At 41.1% G+C, this 17,192-nt stretch overlaps 1 long non-coding RNA gene across 1 annotated transcript; it reads left to right on the forward strand.

Annotated features, from left to right (window-relative positions):
* The first annotated feature begins 13,984 nt into the window (after window positions 1–13,984).
* Window positions 13,985–16,969, forward strand: LOC147655469 (uncharacterized). The gene is made up of 3 exons (XR_015279300.1): window positions 13,985–14,174; window positions 14,518–14,673; window positions 14,810–16,969. It is a non-coding gene; the product is annotated as an uncharacterized LOC147655469 (long non-coding RNA).
* The last annotated feature ends 223 nt before the right edge of the window (window positions 16,970–17,192 follow it).

The raw sequence follows: 17,192 nt of genomic DNA on the forward strand, positions 1-17,192 counted from the left end.
GTACTCTAGTAAAACTTTCTAAAAAGCACTGAAGATTCGAATCCTGCCTCCATTTAACAGAGTTGCATAGCTGTGATAGCATTCACCCAGGAGATCAGATGCCTGGCAGAAGTACAGTTTTGAAAAGTTAGCAATTTCAAAAACCTGCCTTCTACAATACTGCCTCAATAAACTAACTGCTTTGAGGATAGTATTCTGCCTCTTTTGTTGAAGAATAAAATATGATTTCTTGGAAAACGTGACTCTTTGCACAGAGAAAAAGGCACAAGACTAGGAAAGGAGCTTGCTGCATCCTGATTATAAGAATGCAGTAGATATGCTTTAGACAATGATTTAATAATACACATAGTACTGACACTCTGCTTTTCTTCTCAGCATGGACATAAATAATTATAACACAGTAATTTTCTTGGCAATTCCTTAATTTCTAAGTTCAACCTGACTTGGAGAGGGTTCACACAGCAGGAGACACTCGTACTCTCTTTTGTTGTCTCATTGCAGTCTTCATGACTTGCCTGATGATGTGTATGTAGAGCAGTACTCAAGTTTTGCCTTTGGAATTGCTTGGGAGAATGTATGGATGCATGATCTGATGTGGCCTCTTCCTCTGTAGACCTCAGTAGCTTTGTATGTCCATCTTGCCATCTTCAAGGAGCACCCCACAAGCCTGGGATGAACTTTTGGATGAGTTTTCCTCTTATATGAGATGTAGCTGAAGTGGGTGCTATTGTTTGTATAGGTTTCCAAACAGGTAATATTTGTCCTTGTTTTAATATACTTTTTCTCCACCTTGAGTAATCACTCAGTTGTGGAGGTGTTAAAAGTGGGTGTAGTTGCCCCTCTGAAACTACTGAGTATAAGAGCATGCCTCCACAGTTTGCTTTTTTTTTGGTTTTGTTTTTTGGTAAAAATCACAGTTTTAATGCATTTTGCATTCCATGGCTTGTCTAAGATACACAGGTTATGTATTTTGGTGATGAGACTCTTGTATACTGAAGACCCACAAGCCTTTTCTACTCCACTGAAAGTACATGTTCCACATAAAGCATTTATGTACTACAGAGGGAAAAACCTAACACTTTTACTTCTCTCAAGCTGAACACATATATGTCATTCATAATTATGGAAGCAAAGACAACTGGTCAAGACATACCACAATGAGCTCTGCTGCAGAACCACAATATATGGTTTTGGGGAAAAGATATGCAGCATTTATGCTGCTTCACTTTTAAGGTGAAGCTTCCCTCTGGAGTATTGGTTTTATTTTTTCCATGAGAACATGTCTGAAAATATCTCCAGCATAGTATAATCTATCTCGTTAGGAAGGCAAAGAGAGCTCATCGGAAGTATATTTTATGATCTCCAAGTATGAAAGCTCCCTCAGACAGGGACAATACGACAGCTGGCAGACAAACAGAAGACTGTCAGAGATGAAGAAAGCTACTCAACTCTCCTTTAAATTGAGTAGTAGGACTTCTAACAGGCAGGGCCTCCAATCCCCATGACAATACGTTTAGTGCACGTAGCTCTGCCGTCACCTGTATTTGTTTGAATGGAACGTTGCTTTGATCATCCCTGTTTTGGATGAACACACAGTCCTCTTCTAATCACTGACTTGCAGAATACCCTGTGTAATTCCTGGATTGTCACGGTTCCACATGATACAGTTGGGTGCCGCTCTGTAGGAAGACGACTGCTGTGTGTGTGAAGTATCTGAGTGATTGGGGTGGCAGGGCATAGCTGTGCTGGCTGCAGGAGATGGGGAGAGGTGTGAACACAGCATCAGCTGAGGGACCCACTGCTCAGGAAGGGTAAAACCTATCAGTTGGAGCATGATATTTAGGGGATAGAGAGAAAAGGCTTGGAGTGATTGAGGATAAAAGACCATATTGGGACAGAAAGTGAGTCCCTGTGGGGAAAAACTCTCTAGAAACATGTCCTCTCATGGCAGAGCTACAGTGACATTAGAGATAAAGGAATGAGGAAACACTGGAGGAATTTCCTTTAATTAATCTTAATTTGTAAGTACACTTAATTATTTCTGTTCAGATCAGTTCTCCACTAATCACTTTTAAAAGCAAATTCCTGACCTTTCACCTACTCAGTCAAAACCTGAATACAGTTATGATGAAATTCTCTTATTCCCTGGACAATTGCATCTTTCAAAGGAGGTAAAAAAGAAAAATGTGTGCTTTTTGCAGTACAGCAAATCAGAGTCTTATAATTATTTAATATCTGTCTTTATTTTCTCTCTATCAGTCACTCCTTTACTTCCTGTAAGGAAGATGGCCAACTGTGTAATTAGAGCACAGCAGCTTGAAATGCAGTTGCTTTGTGTCAGGGATCTACCTCAAGTCCCAGCCCCTGCAGAGCATTCAAAGAGAAGTTGTTCCCTTGGAAGCTGCTAGCCTTCTCCCTACAGGTTTCTCGCAAAGAGGTGAGGATGCGCCAGACTCCTCTGCTTTGTCTTGCTTCACTGTTTCTATTAGTGTTATGATCCTTACACTCTCCTCATCACTTTTTTCCCTCCCTTGTGGCTGATTGTTTTCTAGGCCTGTGGCAGTTTCTCAGTGAGGAGATGGGCTGTTTATTTCATGTGGACCATCTCTAGCATATGAATCTGGCCTGGGGAGTTTTGATATTGGCTGGAAATAAACCAGCATGGGAATCTCAACTGCACAAGGCTAGGCTGTGCTTTGTCTTTTCAGCTTTCTGGTCTCTTTCCCTTTGCTAGTTTTTCTCTTTTTCTATCTTTTTCTTTTTTTCTCTTTTTCTCTTTTTCTCTTTTTTCCTTTCTCTCTTTGCTCTGTTTTCTCTTTTGTCTTTTTTTTTTCTCTTTTATCTTTTCTTTTTTCTCTTTCTTTTTGTAAAGGAAGACCTTACCTAGGAATGCCACTAGGAAGATGAGAATGGAGAACAGCATGAAAGGATCAAGTCTTTCAGCAAACAGATATCTTGCTGGGGACATTGCATATAAAACCTGCAGGAATATAGCTTAGGAACCTCTTGGCCAGTGAGGTTAAGCTGCAGGAAGGCAGAGCAAGTTAGGTCAGAGGTTCCTATTGCATTCCTTGTGTCAAGGACCATGGCATCTGCATTCATCTCTCTCAACATTTCAGTGAAAACCATCTCTATTGCCTCAAGAAGTTAAATTGCTTTTGCTGTGCTTCAAGCAAGGTGGTAGTCTTGACGAAAGATTGCTATCATCTTTTACATGGAGACTCATTAATTTCTGTGATGTGCTAAAACTGCTCACTTGGTTGATGGTTAGTGCAAGCATTTTCTAATTGATACCCATAATGCACTTCTAACCCCAGAGAAGCTAATTTAGAAGCCTTTAATTTCATCCCTTTCCATTTTTCTAAGTGATATTATGTTGATATCATGTAAATTTACAAAAGAAAATTATTTCTGCTCTATAAAAGTACTGTCTGAACTGCACCAATGAGATAAACTTGTTCTCCTGACCATATCACAGGGGCCAAAGTTGTGGCTGTGAGTTCCAGGCAGGGGGATGGTGTGCTCTTCTGATCCCACACGGGGATGACTGGGTGACCCAGAGTGGCATCCCAATGTCCCTGTGCCCATGCCCATTCCAGTCTCGAGGGCACTGGCAGCTGTCACTTTAGACAGCTAGCACTGCCAGGAACAGTCCCTGGGCACCTTACCTGGGACAGTAGCAGGTGAACTCGCTGGCCCCAAATTGCAAACTGACGTTTTGTCCCAAGAATACCTATGAATAAAAAGACAGTAATCTTCTTTCAAGCGAAAACATAGTTGAGATTGTTCTGTAAAACTAACAACAATGTATCACAGAAGAAAAAATAACCCATAAAAAGTTTGTTGGGAAAAAAGGCTTTATTATTTTAGTGGGGCACAGGGGGTTACTTAGGGACAGGAGTGCAGCAGGTTAATTTCTGTCTTCTTACACTGATCAAGTGGGAATGCTTGGAGGACTAATCATAAATAATCATAATCATATCCTGCCTAGATGGATATGGATTTAAACATAGATGCAGTTGCTTGAAAATTATTCTATAAAGATACTGAAGGCGAAGGGGGGATATGTGAAATTAACAGCAGAATGGGCTAATTAAGATCTTCAGATAGGTGCTTAAAACTGGGTTATTATGTAGAATGTTGCTTACTTGAATGTGCCTTTTAAAAATGCTGTTTTCTTCGGTATTTTTGTTGTTGTTTTCTTTAGCTTAACCCTGGTCCCCAACCCTTCTGTTTTGACCTTTCAGGGACACAGAGGTGTAGGGGCAGTTCTGAGGCAGTGAACTGTAGCTGGAGAGCACTGAGCCCACACTGCAGTTTCTTGGTCCTGCTGCCTTTGACATATTTTGCTGAGGAAGCCTCTGGGAACACATTGGCACTGAATAACATTGGAAAGAAAAAAAAAAATACTTTGAAAGCAGCTTTTGTTGTTGTTGTTGTCTTAAGGGTCAACTGGAGAGTCTCAGTCCATGCATTCTGAACAATGTCTCCTGAGCAAGCTTGAGTAAAAAACTCGATTGGTTAAATACTCCTTACATTTTTTCCTGAAAATATACTGTCTCTCTTGTAGTTTCTCATTTCACCCAAGGGTCTCCTGGCTAACTCATGAATTTGTTTAACAGAAGCCACAGGAAAGCTGGAAGAAAGTGGACAAGAAAGAGCTGCGAAAAAAAAAAAGAAGGCATTGGCTGTGGCAAAGGAAAGGAAATGCTGTTTCTCCACATCAGCATTTCCACATGGAAGGATAAAAGGTACAGAGCTAATCAGAATTCATTAGCAACCTCTTTTCCATAAATAATTTAAATTGTTCTGATTTTTTTCAGAAAAGAGAAATTTTCTTAAGATCTAAAAAGGTTCTTCACTCATGCCAAAATTGGTGAATTTTCCCAGACTTTCTAGGAGATCAGCAGCAGTTTCATTTCCTAGATAATTGCAGGTACCATGTTGGCACAATTATTTCAAAACTACTTGTCTGGGACAGTATTCTGGAAAGCAAATGTTCACATCTTTCCATATGTGAGGGTTCAAGTCTGAGCTCCAAAGGGCAGCCAGCAGCATTAGAGGGAATGTATCTCCCAGCTGCTTTACTACCACTGCTCTTAACGTGGAAACAGTTTGCAATACTCCCAAACACAAGCTAACCACGAGCACATAAATTCACATGCTGCTTTCAGAGCAGATGCTTTTCCTTTATTTTTATTTTTTTTTTCTGTCAGCTGTGCCCCTCACAAGAATTGATGGTTCAGGTTGAATGCATGTTGTTATGCTATTTTTATGTGTGGTTATTGGGATTGCTTCTTGTTTGCGTGTCGGTAGCTGCCTGCCAGCTGGTGGCTACATTCTGCTGGACAATTAGCAATTTTCCCCATCTGGTGAAGAGATTTACTCCACGTGCACCTTGCATGTGATAACATCTGAGGTTTAAACAGAGGTGTTTTGGTGGAAGTCTGCTCTTCCCTATCTAGAGTAGGGCTTTCTGCTCTATGCTGTTCATGTTTTCAAAGAACTATGGCTTTTAAGAGTGATGGAAATGTGGTTTAAGTGGTTTGTCCGCTCCAGTTAGACCCTGGTGTTTGAAATTCTCCTAGAAATAAAGCAGAATTACAGAAATTATGTTCATAATTTGATTAATAATATATATGAAGGATTTTTCCTTTTCACACAAACTTTCTTCATAATGGGCTTTATTTTTGGTGATCTGCTTTGTTTCTACCTCCTGCACAGCTTCAAATTAACAGACAATGTGTAAAACCTGTCACTACAGGATTGAATTGTTTCAGAGTCCACTTCACTACATCTTCTACCAGATTCTAACTGATTGTAGGATCATGCTGTGCACCCATTTAAATTGAAAAGCTTACAGGCTCGGTTGGGCCATTTCAAAGTTTGTAGAGATTTAGCTTTAATCCTCTTAAAATATTAAGCCATGTGACCTTGCATACCATATTGTCAGTGGGATAAAGATCCCTTTGATTTTTATTTACACTTCTTCACATGGGAGGAGGCAGGTTAATTCATTTCATCTCAGTGCCACCTTTGGCTCCCCATGGCCTCCCTAGGTCACTCATGTGGATGCAGGAATGCTTTGGCAAGTAGAGTTTGCATTTTTCTGCAGCTCTGTGCTCCAGTTTATTCTTCAGAGGCATGCTTACAAGATGTCAGCTTTGCAGGCAGATAAATTGTTTTATTTCTGCATAAAAGATGTCCTTCCATTTATCTTTAAGAAATGGAGTTTTTACTATAAATGTTTCATGCAGACAATTTCCACAACTCATGTACTTGCTTTTACTTTATAACTTTTCAATTAAACAATGGTTTCGGAAAGCTGGCAGTTGTTCCAACCTGCTGTTGTTATGAATTTTGCCTTCAAGTTTTGGGATTTTTTAAATTTTTACTGTGTAGCAAAAAAAAGGCATAAGGACTAGAGAGAAAAAAAACCCTTCTATAACCATGGAGGATAATGAATTTGAAAAAAAACCCTGAGTACATGGAAATCCCACAGCCCCTTTCTTCATCACTTTGCATAGCTATTTACACAAATGCAAAAGCAGTAAAAAAATCTTGATTTACTAGTGTCATTGGCTAGAAAACCAGATTCCATTGAAGGGAAAGTATAGGTCTTTCTGTCTAGAAGAGGGAAGGGCAAGGAATGATTTTCAGAGATAAATTGAGAGAGCTTTGGTGCTATTCAAACATTTAGTTATTTTGACAGTGACAAAAAAAGTTGCAGGAGGAGGAGTATGAAAACATCCCTTCAGCTAAACATCATTTTTTCCATCTAATACTGCACTCAAAATTTGGCTAAGATTGTTTCCCTATGGTCTTCCAAAGTCCAAGGAAGGGTGGTAAAGCAGTGATCATTTCAGGCCTAGTGCTAGAATTACAGTTCATAAAGTTAATGTGTTCAAATTAAAAATATTAACCTGTCCTGCCATCTGCTAGTAGTCAAGCCATTCAAACACCATACCAACATTACAGACCTTGTACATTTTCTCTTCCTATATATCCCTCCTTACGGAAGGAGTAACTCCTGTTACTTCAGTGACTCAATACTTGCCAATGCTTCATGAAGCAGCAGCACAGTTTGTAAAATATTTAAGCACATACGAGCCCGTTAAACAAAGAAAATTTACCAGGTTATCTAATTTACCGGACAACTTTTCCAAAGCTTTCCTCTCTGGCTACATTTCCAAATGACAATGACAATTTCAACAAAAAGCTGTATATTCACAACCTTTCCCAGTGGTGAAAACCCATGAAGATTTCTATGGGGTTTAACACCCTGTCAAATGTGCAAAACTCTATTGTAAAGAAGGACAGCTTCCAATTTAAATACCACCTTGATCTAAAAATTTACTAGCTTTCATTACTGCAAATAGTATCTACATGCTCAGAGGAGCAAATGTAAAACAACCCTGTTTTTAAATTCTATTATTTATTTTGCACACTCAAACACTTTTTCTTTTTTTCACTTGAGTTAACCGTACATAAATATTTTGAAGAAATACTTTCATTTTGGGGGTCAGGGGCAGGAGAATGATGCTAGGCAATATCTATAGCAATTTGGAGCCCCAGCTCTATTTCTGACTGAAAAGAAAGAGGTCACATTTAAACCATTGGGAAAAGTCTATAGGCTTTGGTTGACTTTTCCTTTCATATAGATGCAGCTAAACTGATTACCCTCTCCCCACCACATCCACCCCCGAAAGCAGGACTGAGGGTTGTAACAAGGGCAGCTAAATCCAAGATAGATGATGAGTCAGAGGCTTCAGCTGTGATTTGTGCAGCCTGGCATATTAATGTAAACTGATAGCAGCTTATAATGAGCATCTGCTATTGCCTCCTGTTAAAGATGAGGTATTGGACTTTCTGGACCTTTGATGTGACCCAAGTACAGCTGCTCTGGTGCTCTTTGTAGGGGCTCAAACCATTAGTGCAGCCTCTCAGGAGAAGAAAAAAATATACGCAAGGGGTGACTGTCACAAGTTCCTCAGACATCTCTGCAAATTGGCAGAGTTTGGGAGTCAACTTCCAGAAAAGTTAGAATTAAGGATTAGTTTCTGGGGGGAGGAGAGTGGGACATATTCACAGAGAGATTCAAAGCTACAGATGAACTGCAGCCCTGGAATGGGTTACATTTTTTAACCTAAATTGAGGTTTGGTTTCTATTTGGACTCTGAAGGCTTAAAAAGTACCAGATGCAGAGAGATGAGCTCCAAACAATACTGTGAGAACGAGTCAAAAGGGAGGCCAGCCTGGACTAGGTATATGTGAGAATGATCACTCACACAGCTCCTTCCTGCATAGTCAGTTTTAATTTATCTTGCATGTCTTATAGTCCAAGAAAGGTGATATCTGTGAGAAAGGGGGAAAAAAAGTGTCTAAAGAAAGCAGAGATTGAAAATTTGCAAAGAGATTTGGGATTGGATGTGAAAATTGAGTCTCTTTTTAATTAATTTAAAATAGCTGAATGGTGAGTCAATGGTATTTCTCTAAATGCATGGTTATAAGCTGAAAAGATATAGAGCACACATCAGGGCATTAGATCTGTAGATTGCTACACTGGAATGGTATAAAACCTGAGCTGAAAATTAAATGTCATCCCATGTTTAGTATTTGATACAGTGAAATATGGCTTTTGAGACCTGGGTAGAGAACTGAGGACTAAGTGAATACTTTGAGATCCTTCTGCTGCCATGTGAATTAGGAAGGCAAAAGAAAGGCTCATGCTGGAGCGGGTGGGTATGCCAGAGCTTCTTCCTTGAGATGAATTGACTGGATTAGACAGTTTCCACATAAACAGATGTGGGGAAGGTTATTACTCTCTGAAAGCACTAGTGTCAGGCAGCAGAAATGTGAGAGAAGTGCCAGGTTATAAGCAGAAATTTTTCTCCGGATTCAAACTGTTTCTTTCCTAGTTTTCTACCTAGGGGATATCTGATGAGATGAAATGAGAGATCTGATGAAATGATTAGTTGCTGTGATAGTGATAAGTGGACAGTGATGGGAATGACACCGTCTAGAAATTCAGGATGGGCTTTATTTTTAATTTTCTTCCCAAACAGCTTCTTGCTCTTCAACCCTTCCTGCCTTTTCCTCCGTACAGAGGTTGCCTTCTCTCCCCCTTCTCTCCTCTTTTGCCCTTATCAGCAACATGAAGTCCTCGTCTCCCTTTGCCTGCAGACAAGCAGGGCCCTGTTGTCCCACCTGCCCTGAGCTGCATTCCCAGCTGCAGGCTGCATGGCAAACCACACACCAGAAACGCAGCACAGGTCCTGCCATGCGCTGCTGCAGCTGCACTGGGAGCAGCTGGCCACTGGCTTATGGGCTGAAAAGAGAACTGTGAGCAAAAGGGAAGGTAATTTACTCTCTGGGGATTCTGGCTTGTTTTGGGAAGCTCGAAAGATGTATGTTTTGTTATTGTGTGATTTATTGTGTGATGTGGTGCAGGGGGGAGTCTCGCTTAAGCAGTACATGAAGTGGGTTTTTCCATTTGGAAAAGAAAACAAATTCAAAATTTAAAAATATAAAAATATGCCCCAACATTTATGATAGAAATACAGGAATTGAAAAACAACACTAAATGACAAATTCATCAGATCCTGGACAGAATGACCTGTGGAGCACCACTTCCATGCGGAGGGAGTTTGCAGATGCCCCTTTAACCCTTTGATGTTCACAACCAAGCAAAGAAACCTGGGAACAAGGATGTGGAAATGAGTAGAAATCTTAAGATTAGATTGCAAGGACTGAGAGGACAAAGCTCATTAGAGATGGGGGAGAAACAGTGGAAGGAGCTGTCAGATCACACACATTGTTGGGGTAGGAACCCGCCAAGTTGTGCAGTAGATGCAGCCAAAGAAAGATTATTAGTGAATCCTTGTTCTGGCATAAACATCACCCAACAGGCTCTCAGGAAAAGGAGCAGATCTTAGAAAAGTACATTTTGCCTTTTGATTGAGAGTGGAAAGGGCTATGGGTATAACAAGAACAAGCTGTTTTAATCCAGTGCTGCTTAAGTGCTGCTTTAAGTATAGCAATGCCTCCTGGCTCTACAGGAGTCCCTGAAATCTCTTGAATTGGCTTGAAAATGAAAGGTGACTGTTGTTCAGTGCAAGGCATTCTCCCTAAAGTCTCTCTCTGACTGTTTCAAGGAAGCAATGTGATGGCTGAAGCAAAATGTTCCAATAAACTCAGCTACTCTGGGAGTGAATCCCTGTGGCCAGCAAAAACAGCGCCCAGACTACTGTGTCAGAAGGTGAAAGCAGGTTAGATTATAAATGCAACAATAATTACAGTGTTGTTGTAAACAATTTCACTGAACATGAGAAATTCAGATGATACAAAGCAGTCAATAAGGCTGAGAGAGACTGCTCTGAGATGTGAGGGTAAAACAAAAGATTGTTGCCAGAAGAATACTGGGTCTAGAAAAACTAATGTGACAATGCAGCTGGTCAGCAATTTCAGGAAGAAGATGCAGGCAGACAAAACAAAAAAAGAATGAAAGATAATCAAATATCTGAAAGGGAAGAAGGGTCTTCCATGTCCTTGAGGTGAATGAAGTAATTGTGAAACAGGCATACTAATGAAAGACCTGGGAAATGTGTGAATACAAGTTCCACTATGAGTTACTAAACAGATGCTTTTTATTTATGCTCTGCTAGAAAAAACAGACAACATGGAGAAGACTCAGGCTCAGGCTTGGTTGGACAGGATAGCAACAAAAGGGGTGAGCCCTGGAAGGGTAAAGAAGGAGTATGCATGGAGAACACATGGGAAGGGCATCCTTGCCTGGGAAGGGATCCACAGTTCTGTGTCTCAGAGACATGGAAACATCTATGACACCTCCTCCAGAGGAAGTGTGTGTTTTTTGCTGCTGATTAAGTTACCAAATGGGCAAGTCATTACTGAGACCTGTTTTCTGTGAGCTGAGGTGCTGGTGGTAGTGTTCAGGCTCCATGGCACCAATAACCTGCGCTGCTGAGGCCAGGGAGCTATTTGAGGGGCTTTACAACTTACTGTGACATGACTGCATGGCTCTTCTGCCCAAGCCCCTTCTCCATTGTGAGAATAATGGACCTATTCTTAATGGCTATGTTGTAGGCTCCAAGTCACTGAGAAGTGTCTGACCCGCTCTAAAGATTCTTTATTTTGTATGCAGACAATCTTCCATTTGGAAAAAATGCAGGACTAAATATAGCACCAGACAGATTTGGACTATGCTCCTTAAATCCCTGACTGGAGATCTCAGAGGTTTTACAACTCCACACCAAAATGCTGGGCTATGGTTGTACATAAGACCAAGATTGGTCAAATTTGACAGTGCTGAAGTAAAAGTCCTCTGAAAATCTGGAGCCTGACTGCATGATTCCTGAGAAATATCTGATGGCTTTTCCAATTCAACTCACTGGTTAATGTGTAAGCCAGGGGTGCAAGGCAGTGATGGCTGCATGTGCTGTGCTGCAGCCCCACATCAGAGGGGTGAAGTGCAGGTGCCTGCCTCCCTCCTCACACCCCCCTTTCTGGGGGCAGACACCCACACCTGCCTGCACATGATGAGAGAGGTGTGTGCACAAGCTGGGGTGCATGAATGGAGGAGGGAGGAAATGGGGTGCAAGGGTACATTTTGGTGGCTTGCTGTGCTTTGTAAGTGCAGCTTCACTTCATCAGCTTCCCATCTTTAAAATGGAGGGAATATATACTCCTCTCTAATTTAAAGATAAATTAACTTTTGCTTCTGAAGCATTCAAGTGGCATATTGAGAAGCACACTACAGGAGAGTCCATGAAGAGATAAATTATTTTATGCAGAGGGAAGGGATTTGATCCCTGTACAGTTAATCAGAGGCTGGAACTAGATGGTGGGTGAAGGGACTGAAACGATACACTGCACAGCTGTGCATTGGCACCATCTATTGCACTGGGTGAGGCACAGGGTTTCATCAGAAAAAAATAGTATGTGGCCTTATAATGAAAGGTTGTGTTGTAAGTGGAAAGGGGACCAGAAAATCTTAAACCTGACACTTCCTAACCTTTGAACAGTTGACTTTGCACCCTCAATGTTCTTTCACTCTTGTTGGTTTTGCATGTAGCACAAAACAAAGCGGAATGGGCTTTTATTATTAAACATAAGTGACAGCAGGATGGATATCTGTGGCACTGGGCTGCACAGGAATGTAGTGGAGTCAGCAGTTCAGTGCATGATTGTTTAATCCAGGATTTGGGCAGTCTGCAGGCAGTAGTCCAGCACTGCACAATCAATGTTCATCAGCTCGCAGATTAGACAGGAGCAGCTCAGGACTGCATCCCTGTATTTCCCCTCTTCTCCCAAATATTTTTTTCCCACATTGTACCAGTTGCACCACTGCAAATCTGGCTAATACATGAAGATGAAACATTTTTCTTGTATCTCAACACAGTGATCAAGAGGCAAGCACTTGCTTCAGCATATGGCTTCTACCATGTGCTTTGTACTCTCTTGCAGAACCGTTTTTGTGTTAGACAAGGGTGAAATGTTAACATGAGGATAGTAAAGAAACAAGTTGACTTTTGGTGCTTAGAAGCAATAATAGATGCTTGCCTCACTATGAACTTTGTGTAACTCAAGTTTAACCTTTACATGCTTGTGTAGAATAAGAGATAGATTAGGTTTGCAAGAGAACTGAAGGCTAAAAAAAAAAGAAAGACTTTAAATCCCAAAGGAATGGAGAAGAAGCCAGAGGTCTGATTGCATTGTGTCAGATGGCAGTTGTTCTCCTCTCTGAAGCAGCACTGATACAGGATATAGTAATGCCGTGGTGTTATAGCCTCCTCTATTCTGTGAACCCACAGAAAATGTTTTAGAGGGGCAGGAGATCCTTGGCAAGTTTTAGCCTACAGTAATCCCCAGCTTCTCAGTCTGTTATTTTATGTTTGCTTCCAGGCAGTGTAAGACCAGTACCACAGCCAAATGAAGCTGTGCCATGCTCAGCTTTCTGGTCCTGCCTCTGGATTACCTCCTTTCTTGCATCCCACCAAAAGATAAAATTACATGGGGGTGGAAATGAAAAGCCCAAGTGGGAAGACAGACCTTCTGCCCTAGTAATTGTCTGGTGACAAGACGAGTTTATGATGACTTAAGTCCCAGAGTCACATTTGTTTTGTGAACTATCAATAAGTGATATAAACCACCAGGTCTCTACCGATCATGGGATTAAAACTGCTTTAGTGGATGGGTCAGGAACAGTAATGAAGAAAATTTATAAATAAATTTATACATTAATTAAGTATCCCCAGAGTGATAGGTAAATGCAAGTAAGGGGAGCTCCAGGATTAGGAGTGCACAGGCAAAACCAGTGCAGTTGCCCTTCTGCCCAATACACCTCTCCTCCATGACTGGGGCACAAACCAGCACAAAACCCTACACTCTTCTCAATGTTATCAGAAGCCAGGTTTTAGCATCTGAGTCAGACCCTTCTTTCGAGGTGAACATTTGTTTGCATGAGGAGACCCTAATATGTTGAGGTGTGGGGTCTCTGATGAAGTCTCTCTACCCCCCAAAAGCAGTGTAAGAGTTGGGCCTGAAAAGAGAAAGAAAGTAATGCTATGCAGCTGGTCCAAAACAGAGCTGCTCTGATTCTGCCATCCCTTCTGACCTCAATTGTATATTCCCTCCCTTCCTTTTTTTGCTGCTGCTTGTAAGGTCATGGCATGAGATCTGAACTAACTGAATACTTCTGAAGCTTTTTTCTTTAGCTAATACAGTTAGTTTCATCTCCCCAAACAAGCTCTTCATGCAGCAGTGTGGGCATCAATCCTGGTGCAAGGGAGTTGGCAAGATCACTGCTGGGGACGGAGCTGCTGGTTGTGATGCTGGGCTGGGGCACAGCTGACTTGGATCAACCTCATTTACTAAGGAATCACATCTTCGTTAAGTATTCTGAGTGCTAATGTTTCAGGTCTGGCAGAAGTGAGCTATATATAGCCCTTGATTACAGACTATGCCTAAATAATTGTCTAGTCCAATGACATGCCAAGAAAACCCTATCACTCCCATTGATTCAGAATGAAAAACCCCTTAGATCTTGCCTCCAACTTCCAAATCAGTCCTTGCAGCGCTGTTGCTTGCAAGTGTTAGTGCATATGACAACTTCGAGCCTTTTCTACTCCTCATGTGGGGTCCTATGAGGCTGCAGTGTAAGTGTATGGTGTACTTATACTACAGGGATTGTGCAAATTAAAACTAATTACAGGGAGGTGGAGAGAGTAAAAGAAAAATGAGGCAATGAAGAACTAGTGGAGGAAAGAATACAAAAAAATAATCCAAGCCATCTTTATAGATCAACCACTATATTTGCAGATACTGTTGAGAGATGAGTTATTGAATGATACCTGTTTTCAGCCTGGCCATAGATTTCAGAAATGCATGCAAGTACAATTATCTTCACCCAAGCGGTAAACATTTGGACAGTTTTCAAATCTAAAAGTTGTTTATGAATTGATTTTTACCTCCTTAAGTTCAGCTCAGCTATCCTTGCAGCATACTGAGTGCCATAACCAGCCTGATGGATCACACTGGGATTATGTTTTACATCTGGAATCCTGCAGCACTCATCCTGGAGAGAAGCTTTCAGACATCGGCACTTGGAGTGGGAAGAAAAAAAAGAAGCCACAGGAACATGTACCCATCTTCCCTGTAAATATAAACTAAAGGCTGCATCCTTTAAGGGCAGTCCTTTGTTACTGTTCAGATAACTCTAGGACTGCTTCTGTGTTTCCACTGTTAGTTTTATAAGCTCTGAGGGTAACAGGGACTCAACATTTTCTTCTAGGCAAAATCCTATGGTCAACTCTCATTTTTAACTTGTGAAAACTGAATGTGAAAACTGCAGGGATTTGTCTGCATAGAGGCTTTCACAATTTTATCGTCTGTAAAATTGTTTATTATAAAGACTTCAGTCTCTGAAGAACTTGTGCTGGCTGTTCTGTCAGGGACAGAACATGCATTAGATTGGTGGAGTAATCTGGTAATGCAAATTCTTCATATTTCATCAAGGGAGCATTTATACTCTGCAGTCCCAAATGCTTCTTGGCAAAACAGGCTGGCAGCACTGATCTCTGGCTAGATGGTAATGCTCTTATTTCTTCCAGAAGGCAAGAACTAAACTACCTCCCCTCCCTTCTGGGAAATACTATAAATAGAGGTATGCTGAGATCCCGATCTCACATTCGCAGAGGCAACTGCCATCTGGGATTGCAGTTGACCCCATGTTCCTTCTTCATCTTCTCTCTTTCTTCTTTGATGGTATTTGTGTACTTTTGAGGTGAGCTGGTCCAGGGAATGAAACCAACTGAAAAGTAATCATAGAAAAAGAAGAGACTGCTGCTTGCACATATTGTACATTGCTTCCTCCACTTTTCTGGCTATCCCCAGAGAAGCTGACTACCTTCTTCAAGACTTTCTGAAGTGCTGGACAACAAAATAAACTGCATGGGAGGTGACTTAGGCATTTAAGATTAATCCCCGTCTGTGGAGTAAACTGCCAAAGAAAGGCACGTATTCAAACTGGAAAACATCAATCATATACTATTTACTAACTGCAGTCACAGCTACTATTTCTGTACTGGCAAACTGCAAAAAGAATGAAACCTTGTAGGTTAAATTAATGGAAACCAAGGCAGACAGCAAAACAACTAGCTCAGAACTACCAAGCTGTACTTAACTCAAGAGTCACCCTGAACTCATGAGCCTGTGCTGTATCCCTGCTTCCTGAGAAAGTGCTGTGCTTCTGTGCAGGAGGGAGCGTGTCCTCAGGGAGGGGCACAACCTAAGTGAGAGCAGGAAGGCCAGTTTGGGAAATAAGCAGTGTAACAGATGTAGCCAGCTATGAAGGTATATCTGTTCCATAATTTTTGCCCTAAATTTAGTTCAGCCTGTTAGGAGCTAGTGCCTAATAAAACTGAAGGAGGATATTTATTTTTTAACTGACCGCTACTGCATGTGTTGGAAGAAATCTTTACTAAAGATGCCCCTGGTGCCATGTATTTTGCTGGAGGGACCAAGCAACATCTGCTTTATCAAGATGCAGGAAATGCCATTTCCTGTCTAGTCAAGGGCATCAAGCAAAATACTGGTCTCGGTTGTCAGCCAGTCAATTATTTGACTATAGAGGTACAGCCAGCTTGTGTTTGTAGATCATCTTCCAGCTAGACTGCAAAGATTATGTATACATTTGACACTCAGTGAGGGCTTATTTCCTTAAAATGTTTTTTCTTAAAACTATTACTTATTAACACAAAAGGCCGGCCTCATAAAGTGAATTGTTCTCAACTCCCCTGCTGTTAAAAAAATTTGATGTGCACTGATGAGTTTGTTCAGATCTTCATTCTGTGGTTTTTGCAGAGAGAAGAATCAGTTCCTTCTTCTCAGTAAGATGAAAGAAGTAATATTTTTCTCCTATATCCCGAAATAAATTAAGGTTTTCTGTCAGTGGTGCTCATTTCACTCCCTGGTTTTGAGAAATACTATTCATCCTGAGAAAACAACTCTCTGTCTGTTGGCTTGAGGATCCAGCTGCTTGTCATGTTAAACCATGTGGAGGCTGCATCTGAGTCCATCTGTATTGCCAGGATCAGTGCCCCAGGGACTCAGCACAAAAACACTTTGATCCCTCCCAGTGACAGGGTTTTTGCTAACAAGCCTCCAGACATTTCAGTTGGTATGTCATCCCCCTTGCTAAACTAGAACAGAAGGATGAAACAAAAGTATCTCCAAAGACCTTTAATAACAATCAGTCGAAGGGGAATGAGTAAAACATCCCAGGTGAGACACTTCTGTAAAAAGCATTAGCATTGGCCAAATGATTGTAACCAGGACAGAGAGGCTTTTTTCCCCACCTTTTTTTCTTTTTTCTTGTCCTTTTCTTCAGAGATAAAAGAGAGGATGGGAGCTATGGACTGTGAATTTCAGGGAACAAAGCGCTTAACATCCTTTAAATAGCTCGATAGGGTCAAAGTAAGGCAAAAAGTCTAAAACGCATAGAAGAGAGAATGAACCTGAGAAGTCCTAATGTGTTTTATACTGAGTGGCCCCCTGCAAATTGTACCTCTTAGTGATGGCCTGATTAGTCCAAATTTCTCACACACTTAACAGCAACTAAGGTACAAACCTCCTGTACACCATGAGAGGATTTATGCTTTTAATTCCCACCATTA

Source organism: Cyanistes caeruleus, chromosome 1 (assembly GCF_971803275.1).
Source record: "Cyanistes caeruleus chromosome 1, bCyaCae1.hap1.1, whole genome shotgun sequence".
Lineage (NCBI taxonomy): Eukaryota > Metazoa > Chordata > Aves > Passeriformes > Paridae > Cyanistes > Cyanistes caeruleus.